The 8,846-nt window shown below is 41.0% G+C and overlaps 1 long non-coding RNA gene across 1 annotated transcript; it reads right to left on the bottom strand.

Annotated features, from left to right (window-relative positions):
- Nucleotides 1–2,707: 2,707 nt before the first annotated feature.
- Nucleotides 2,708–7,808, bottom strand: LOC119412324. Its single transcript, XR_005186928.1, has 3 exons — nucleotides 7,592–7,808; nucleotides 7,322–7,393; nucleotides 2,708–2,744 (listed from the first exon to the last, which is right to left on the bottom strand). It is a non-coding gene; the product is annotated as an uncharacterized LOC119412324 (long non-coding RNA).
- Between the last annotated feature and the right edge of the window lie 1,038 nt (nucleotides 7,809–8,846).

The raw sequence follows: 8,846 nt of genomic DNA, 5'->3' as shown, positions 1-8,846 counted from the left end.
TAGGAGAAGGATCCGGGTACTGAAATGGCCAGCCTGCAGTCCAGATCTTTCACCTATAGAGAACATTTGGCGCATTATAAAGAGGAAGGTGTGACAAAGAAGGCCCAAGACGATTGAACAGTTAGAGGCTTGTATTAGACATGAATGGGAGAGCATTCCTATTTCTAAACTTGATAAACTGGTCTCCTCTGTCCCCAGACGTCTGTTGAGTGTTGTAAGAAGAAGGGGGGATGTCACACAGTGGTAAAAATGGACTTGTCCCAACTTTTTTGGTATTTGTTGACGCCATGAAATTTGGAAACAACAGATTTTTCCCTTAAAATGAAACATTCTCTCAGTTTAAACTTTTGATCTGATTTTCTGTTCTATTCTGAATAAAACATTAGATGTTGGCACCTCCACATCATACATTCAGATTTTATTCACAATTTGTTTAGTGTCCCAACTTTTTTGGAATCCGGTTTGTATATATATATGTATATATATATATAAATAATTAACAGGAAGACCCAATTCCTCCCTCCTCCCACTCAAATAAGGTGTTGATGCATGTTGTTTTATAGTGCATTTAAAGTTGGGGGGAGGGGGGGGTGAGGCGGCGACCGACACAGACCTAACCCCTTCCCAGGGAGCAGGCAGTGCCCGTTCACTTCCCCAATGCTTGCCCAGAACCCTAAACGTCTACATGCTACATAAGAGTGGGCACAGGTCCCGGAGGTGAGAATGATTACACATCCCACCCCCTATATGCCACCGTGTGCCCACTCCAGACCCTATATACGCATGTGTTGTGAGAATGTTATATGTGAATGTCTAAGTTCTTTACTAAAATTGGGGCCCAGGTATCCACAAACCATGGAGATGGAGGATCCTCACTGCAGCTCAGTAGTGTACCTGAACCCCAAGGCCCTGCTTGAATGGTGGTGTGATGGAGGGGGCGGACGAAGATGTCGGGATGGGGAGGAACAATTGAGGTGGCAATGCCCTCCCAGGGGGTCAGCTCCCCCACTGACCCCAATAGGCACCCCCATTCGCCGAGATCCACCAGGGGAGGGAGGCTCCAGTACATCCATCCAGGAACGAGAGGCAGCCGCACCACCAGGGACCCAGGCCACGGACCGGCCCGATCCCCATAGCCCCGAGGACTGACCAGAAACCTGAATCAGCGCATGCACCGGCCTAAGACCCCGACAACATACTTGCCAAGACCCGAGACCCCCGGGTCAAGCCGGGACCCCAGGCCGGGAGCGACACTCCCCCAGAACCCCGAACCCGCGCCCACCCCAAACCCACCCAGAAGCAGTAACCTGCGCCCGCCGGTACAGACCACCCAGAAGCCGGCATGCAACCAGCAGAGGTCAACGCCCAGAACCACCAAAGCCACCTCCCCAGTTGAGCACCATTGCCCCGGGCCCACGACCTCCCATGCCCCCAGCCCCGATACCCCCCACATCAACAACGATGCCACGGGACGAATCAAAGGGGTTTACCCACCTCCACTACGGGTTGGAGCCAATCAAAGAAGCCCAGAGAGATTGGTGTGATGTGGAGGTACAGGCTATCTCAAGACTGATGTAATCCAACAAAAGGTCTTTATACAGTTTAATACTTAAAGAGTATTTTTAATTTTCCAAGTCATGAGTATAGTTGTTTTTTCTATACATAAAGCAGTAAAAATCATGTGAATTGACTTTGTCTCCAAGGTGACATCATCCAAGTGGCCCAATAAGCAAACTGACGGAGAGTGGAATATTACATCTCAGATACTTTGATAAGTCTTCACATATCTGGCACCAAAACCTCTGAACAGGTGGACAAAACCAAAATGCGTGGATGTAATTGTCAGGAATATTGTCTGTACACTGTGAGCAAACATTAGACGATGCGAAACCCATCCTGAACATCCGCTGACCTGTGTAGTGTACCCTATGAAGGATTTTGTATTGTATTCATTGTAAATTGGGGTTTCTAATCATCTTAAAAGTTCTTAGACATATCTGAGAGCAAAAGTTTTGGTCAAAGTTGACTGACAAGTCTGTCTCCCATTTTACAATGGGAAGGGATATTGATTCATCTATTTTAATGAGTGTCCGGTAAACCTTAGATAGTAATTTGGGAGGGTTAAGATTAAGGAATTCTAATACACTTGTTGGTATTTCAATTCTAGTGTTATTAAGGTTAAATTTATTTTTGTTATAGATTTAATTTGTTGATATTCTAAAAATTTATTCTTATCAATCCCATATTGTGTATTAGGGCTGCAACTAACGATTATTTCAATAATCGATTCATCAGCCGGTTATTTTTTTCGATTAATCGATGAATAGGAAAAAAAAAAACACGTTTTAATTTCCACCCCTTTATTCCAAAATTGAACATTTGACTGACATAGCAATTCGCACAAAAAACAGATTGCTATTTGACTATTCTGTTAGTAAAATATTGAATAATAAAAAAATAAAAGTCAAATAGCTTAAAAAAAATAAATGTACACAAAAACATATACAAATGTATGCTTTATACCTGCACAATATGTAGCTACTTTGTAAAATGTGTCCTTGAGGGAAGAGTGTAACCTGGATTAAAAGTGTGGATCATTGCGGTGAAGCCTTCGTCTTCAACCATCGACAGAGGCCTCATGTCAGCGACTCTCATTTAAGGATGTTTTCAGTGAAGACAGCTGCTTGCTGTGGTGTCCATGATGTCTGTCCATCATGAAGGCTGTCATTGTTTGTTGTTGTTTTCTGGAATGAGAGAGTACATATGTATTATATCATAATTTACAGCAACTCAAGGAATGCCTTGTTTCACTTGCTGTGTTAGGTTCAGGCAAAAGTAGCTAAAAGAGCAATTAAACACACACACACACACACACACAGGTCCTTCTCAAAAAAATAACATATTGTGATAAAGGTCATTATTTTCCATAATGTAATGATAAAAATGAAACTTTCATATATTTCAGAATCATTGCACACCAACTGAAATATTTCAGGTCTCTAATTGTTTTAATACCGATGATTATGGCATACAGCTCATGAAAACCCAAAATGCCTGTCCCAAAAAATTAGCATATCGTGAAAAGGTTCTCTAAACATGGCAGCACGGTGGCGCAACTGGTAGAGCTGCTGCCTCTCAGCGAGCAGGTCCCTGGTTCAAACCCCGGTCCAGGGGCCTTCTGGGTGGAGTTTGCAAGTTCTCTCCGTGCATGCGTGGGTTTTCTCCGGGTACTCCGGTTTCCTCCCACAGTCCAAAAACATGCATGTTAGGCTGATTGGTAACTCTAAATTGTCCCTAGGTGTGAGTGAGAGAGTGAATGGTTGTTTGTCTCTATGTGGCCCTGTGATGGACTTGCGACCCGTCCAGGGTGTACCCCGCCTCTCGCACAGTGATTGCTGGACATGGGCACCAGCGACCCCCGTGACCCAAAATGGAATAAGCGGGTAAAGAAAATGGATGGATGGTTCTCTAAACAAGCTTTTAACCTAACCACCTGAATCAATGACGTAACTCTAAACACCTGCAAAAGATTCCTGAGGCTTTTAAAAACTCCCAGCCTTGTTCATTACTCAAAACCGCAATCATGGGTAAGACTGCCGACCTGACTGCTGTCCAGAAGGCCATCATTGACACCCTCAAGCAAGAGGGTAAGACACACAAAGAAATTGCTGAACGAATAAGCTGTTCCCAGAGTTCTGTATCAAGGCACCTCAGTGGGAAGTCTGTGGGAAGGGAAAAGTGTGGCAGAAAACGCTGCACAACGAGAAGAGGTGACCAGACCCTGAGGAGGATTGTGGAGAAGGGCCGATTCCAGACCTTGGGGGACCTGCGGAAGCAGTGGACTGAATCTGGAGTAGAAACATCCAGAGCCACCATGCACGGGCGTGTGCGGGAAATGGGCTACAGGTGCCGCATTCCCCAGGTCAAGCCACTTTTGAATTAGAAACAGCGGCAGAAGCACCTGACCTGGGCTACAGAGAAGCAGCACTGGACTGTTGCTCAGTGGTCCAAATAACTTTTTTTGGATGAAAGCAAATTTTGCATGTCATTCGGAAATCAAGGTGCCAGAGTCTGGAGGAAGACTGGGGAGAAGGAAATGCCAAAATGCCAGAAGTCCAGTGTGAAGCACCCACAGTCAGTGATGGTCTGGGGTGCCATGTCAGCTGCTGGTGTTGGTCCACTGTGTTTTATCAAGGGCAGGTTCAATGCAGCTAGCTATCAGGAGATTTTGGAGCACTTCATGCTTCCATCTGCTGAAAAGCTTTATGGAGATGAAGATTTCATTTTTCAGCACGACCTGGCACCTGCTCACAGTGCCAAAACCACTGGTATATGGTTTACCGACCATGGTATTACTGTGCTCAATTGGCCTGCCAACTCTCCTGACCTGAACCCCATAGAGAACCTGCGGGATATTGTGAAGAGAAAGTTGAGAGACGCAAGACCCAACACTCTGGATGAGCTTAAGGCCGCTATCGAAGCATCCTGGGCCTCCATAACACCTCAGCAGTGCCACAGGATGATTGCCTCCATGCCACGCCGCATTGAAGCAGTCATTCATGCAAAAGGATTCCCGACCAAGTATTGAGTGCATAACTGAACATGATTATTTGAAGGTTGGCGTTTTTTGTATTAAAAACACTTGTCTTTCATTGGTGGGATGAAATATGCTCATTTTTTGGGACAGGCATTTTGGGTTTTCATGAGCTGTATGCCATAATCATCAGTATTAAAACAATTAAAGACCTGAAATATTTCAGTTGGTGTGCAATGAATCTGAAATATATGAAAGTTTCATTTTTATCATTACATTATGGAAAATAATGACCTTTATCACAATATGCTAATTTTTTGAGAAGGACCTGTATATACATATAAAACACTTAATTACACACATTTGAGTAGATGTAATAAATTACTTTATATCCTGTTTAAATGCAATTCGTCCTGCCATACCTGCAGTGTCTTCAGACTTTGCCAGCAAATTAAAAGTTGAAGCTTAATCATTAAATTATTATCTTTGTGTTAGCTTTATTTATAAATCACATTTAAACACTGCTTATACCAATTAAATTAAATAAAAAGTAACACGTTCTCTACCACCGTCATTAATCAGATAAACAAGCAGCAGCTTCATCTACAGAGAGACTGATGTTATGTTTTCCCACTTGGAAACAGAACAATGTGTTATATTGTAGAGACTCACCTGCAACACATGAGTTGGGAGTGAGACATGTATCTGCTGCTGCTCCTTGAAGGAGTCCTTCCTCCTCGTGACTCCTACATGCTTCTGTAGTGTTTTTAGTAGTGTTTTTTAAGGGTAGAGATTTCCATCTAGCAAGATTATCCTCAATTTTCTTTAAAAGTGGGATGTGGTTTAGTGTTGTTAAATCTGTCAATCTAGGAGAGACTTTGATACCCAAGTACGTAATATTCCCTGACTTCAGTTGTGTAGTAAGTGAATTGTTGAAATAGCAATTAATTGGTAGAACTGTGGATAAGATCTTAAGAATAGTTGCTCCACAAAACAGGCTCTGAATAGATGTTTTTCCTACTGGGAAAAAAAAGGCTAGTAATGATGCTTCAACTAGATAAACACTAAACTCTTGGGAGTAGCAGCCACCAAAGTAAAAGTATTATAACTTGAGTTTATTTAGCTGAACAATTCATTCAGTGAATGGTATCTTGCAGATTCACACAAGCATACTATTTAAGGTGCATTCTGCAAGCAGCAGCAGCCAAGCTATGTGGATCCCAGCTGCTGGCATTCCTTAGCCTTAGAGTTTAGTTCAGTCAAGCATCAACTCAGGTTTCTTCTGTTATTACCAGCTACACTGTGATAACACAAGTCTACCCACAACAACTATTAATTAGTAGGGGTGCAGAAAAACAAAATGGATTTTTTAAAAAGAATCTAGATTCTTAGTCCTGGCGATTCTAAAACGATTCTTAAGGCCCATAAATCAATTTGAAAATGTGTTTAATTTTATTTTTTTCCGCTCCTACCCCTGAGCGTACTGCATATCGCATTACGTGTCCGCTCGGCCCCCGTAGAATTTTGGCCGTGTAGGCCACCGTTCAACAAGCTAGTTAGCCAGCTCCCTTTATATGAATAGAGTCTGCTAGCATGGAGGAGGGGGACAGCGTGATTTAATCCGCTCCTTCATCTTTAAAAATCATTTCAGATCCTTCAATGTTCTGGGGTACAACAGAGCTTAACAGGTTGAAGAGGACAGATGAGACATCACCTGGAGCCAGTTCTAAATGATACAGTTTATGGTTTATAAATTATAGTTAAGAAGATGTTTTTGTGCAAACTTGCACAGGTTTTGAAATTTTGTTAAAGATTTATTAAATATGAATCAATGTGGTTAAGACTGTGAAGTCTGTATATTTCATATTAGGTTAAGGTTTGAAAATATAGTAAATGTTAATATGGTTAAAAAAAACTGTGAAGTCTGTATTTTATTTCGAGTTAAAGGTTAATGCACTATGGTAGGCTGAAGTCTGTTTACTTTTGTATTTATGCATTTTCAATCATTTGTCTGTGATGGACTGGAGAACTGTCCAGGTGTCCCCCGCCTCTTGCACAGTGATGGGTATGGGTACCAGTGACCCCCGTGACCCGTAAAGGCAAAGCGGATGGATGGATTTAGCGCCTTTCTATCTTGTCAAAATACTCAAAGCGCTTTACACTACAAACTGTGCCCTCATTTACCCATTCATACACTCTACTATAAATTTACAAAGATTAACTAGTGCTTTGGATCACATTCATACACCAAATGGACACACAGAGGAAATGAGGGGTTCGGTGTCTTGCCAAGGGAGATTTAAACATGTGACTGCTTGTGGAATAAAACCCCCAACTCTCCCATTGGAGGATGACTGCTCTATCCACTCAGCAATGACCACCCAAAACATCACACTGTCTTAAAATTTCTCACGAAGTACAGTGTATCGAGTTTATAAGCAGGTTTTACAATGGGAAAGGTTTTATAGTCTCATTTAGATTAAGATTTCTTCTAACAACTGTATTTACAGCCTGTGAGACTAACTCTGAACAAAGTTGGTAGCGAGCATAGATTAAAAATGCACACAAAATGAAAGATTGCAATTTTTTAAACATTATTTCCTCCAAACTTCCAACCTTGGAAGTAATGTAGGATTGGTTAAAAGACCAAAAAAACTAGGAAAAAATGGTAATAACACAAGGACCAACTCAGAAAATGTTTGGGAGAAATAACAAAAAAAGAAAAACTTCAGAATGGTTTCCTCTCTGAGGAAGGCGAGTTAGTATTTGTACTTTGACTTGACTCACCCACTCTAAGACGCGAATAAACCCAAGAGGTTCTTTAAGCGGACCCAGGTCCAGGGAAAATCTTGACAAACTCTGCAAATCACATAAAAAATAGTGCAAAGACGCGATGGAAAACAGTCCGTCAAATTTAAAAGAGCATATGACATGGAGCCCTGAAAACTATCGTTACCGGTTTATCATCATCTTGTAGACAAAAGTGGCTCTAGTTAGCCAACAATCTGGGAGCGACATGCTAACGCTAACTCATGCTAACTTCACTAACTCACCTACCTGAGCAGCGTCCATTGGGATGACTGTGAATTATAAAGTCGTTTGTATTTTACTTGTAATGTTGTCAGTTTGTGTACAGCTCAGCTAAAGCTTTTCTGTTAACGTTAGAGCACTGATACGCGATATGACAGCAGTCCGCAAGTGACTCTTTTTCCTGCTTCTTCTTCTTCGTCGTCGTCTTATGATATCTATGTTCGTCTCCTTCTTCTTCTTCTTCTTCTTCTTCTTCTTCTTTGGTTTTTAACGGCAGCTTGCATCCATCAATGTTGCACTACTGCCATCTCTTGGTGTTTATAAGTTAATTTCTTTCCTCAAATTCTCTTATTGAGTCCAGTATTATTTAAAAAACGAAATATCTTTCTTTTCCCTTCATCACTATTCAGCTGCGAAGCCACATTTTCAAATTTTAGTTCCCTTTTACAACCTATTTCCATTCTCAATAATCTTCTTTGACCCACATATTTCCTGCAATTAATAAAAACATGTTATATTGTTCCTGTGGTATTACACCAATCACATTAACCAGTAAGATCAACCTTTATTTATACAGGTAAATCCCATTGAGCCTCGAGGACTCATTTACAAGAGAGACCTGATAAAGACCTGTAAAGATGTTTCCCCATCTTAAAAAGAGTGCCATTCAAAAAACTATGCCCGGTTCTTATTCTATTTATAATTATCTCCTCCCTCCTATTTATTCCTCGGATTCTTTTAACATCAACTGTATTCTGTATCCTTTATAAATGTCTCCCTTTTGTCTCATTATTCCAGCTCATTTCCCATAATTTCTTGCTTTCTTTCCAAACTATACTTTTTCCTCCAGACTTAGATAATTTTATTGACATATCAATATCTTCTTTTTTAACAGCTTCTTTAGCCAACCTATCTGCTTTTTCATTACCTAAAATACCTAAATGAGCAGGAGTCCACATTATTACTATAGTTTTGTTTTGTTCACAAAGTCTATGATGAACAAACAGAATCTCATACAAGATGTGTTGGTGATTACTTGAAGTTCCCTTTTCAATACTTAATAGTGCTGATAATGAATCACTGCAAACTAATTTTACTTATTCTACCATCCTCCACCCATTCTAAAGCCAATAATATAGCACATAATTCTACTGCATATATACTCAGAAAATTAGATGTTCTTTTCGAAAGCTTAATCTTTAATTCAGGAATCACTACTGCTACACTAGTTGCTTCAGTTTTTGGATCTTTTGAACCATCTGTATAGATTTGCAGGTAATCA

Source organism: Nematolebias whitei, chromosome 7, assembly GCF_014905685.2.
Source record: "Nematolebias whitei isolate Nwh7 chromosome 7, NemWhi1, whole genome shotgun sequence".
In the NCBI taxonomy this organism is placed as follows: Eukaryota; Metazoa; Chordata; class Actinopteri; order Cyprinodontiformes; family Rivulidae; genus Nematolebias; species Nematolebias whitei.
This window is presented reverse-complemented; position numbering and strand designations above follow the sequence as displayed.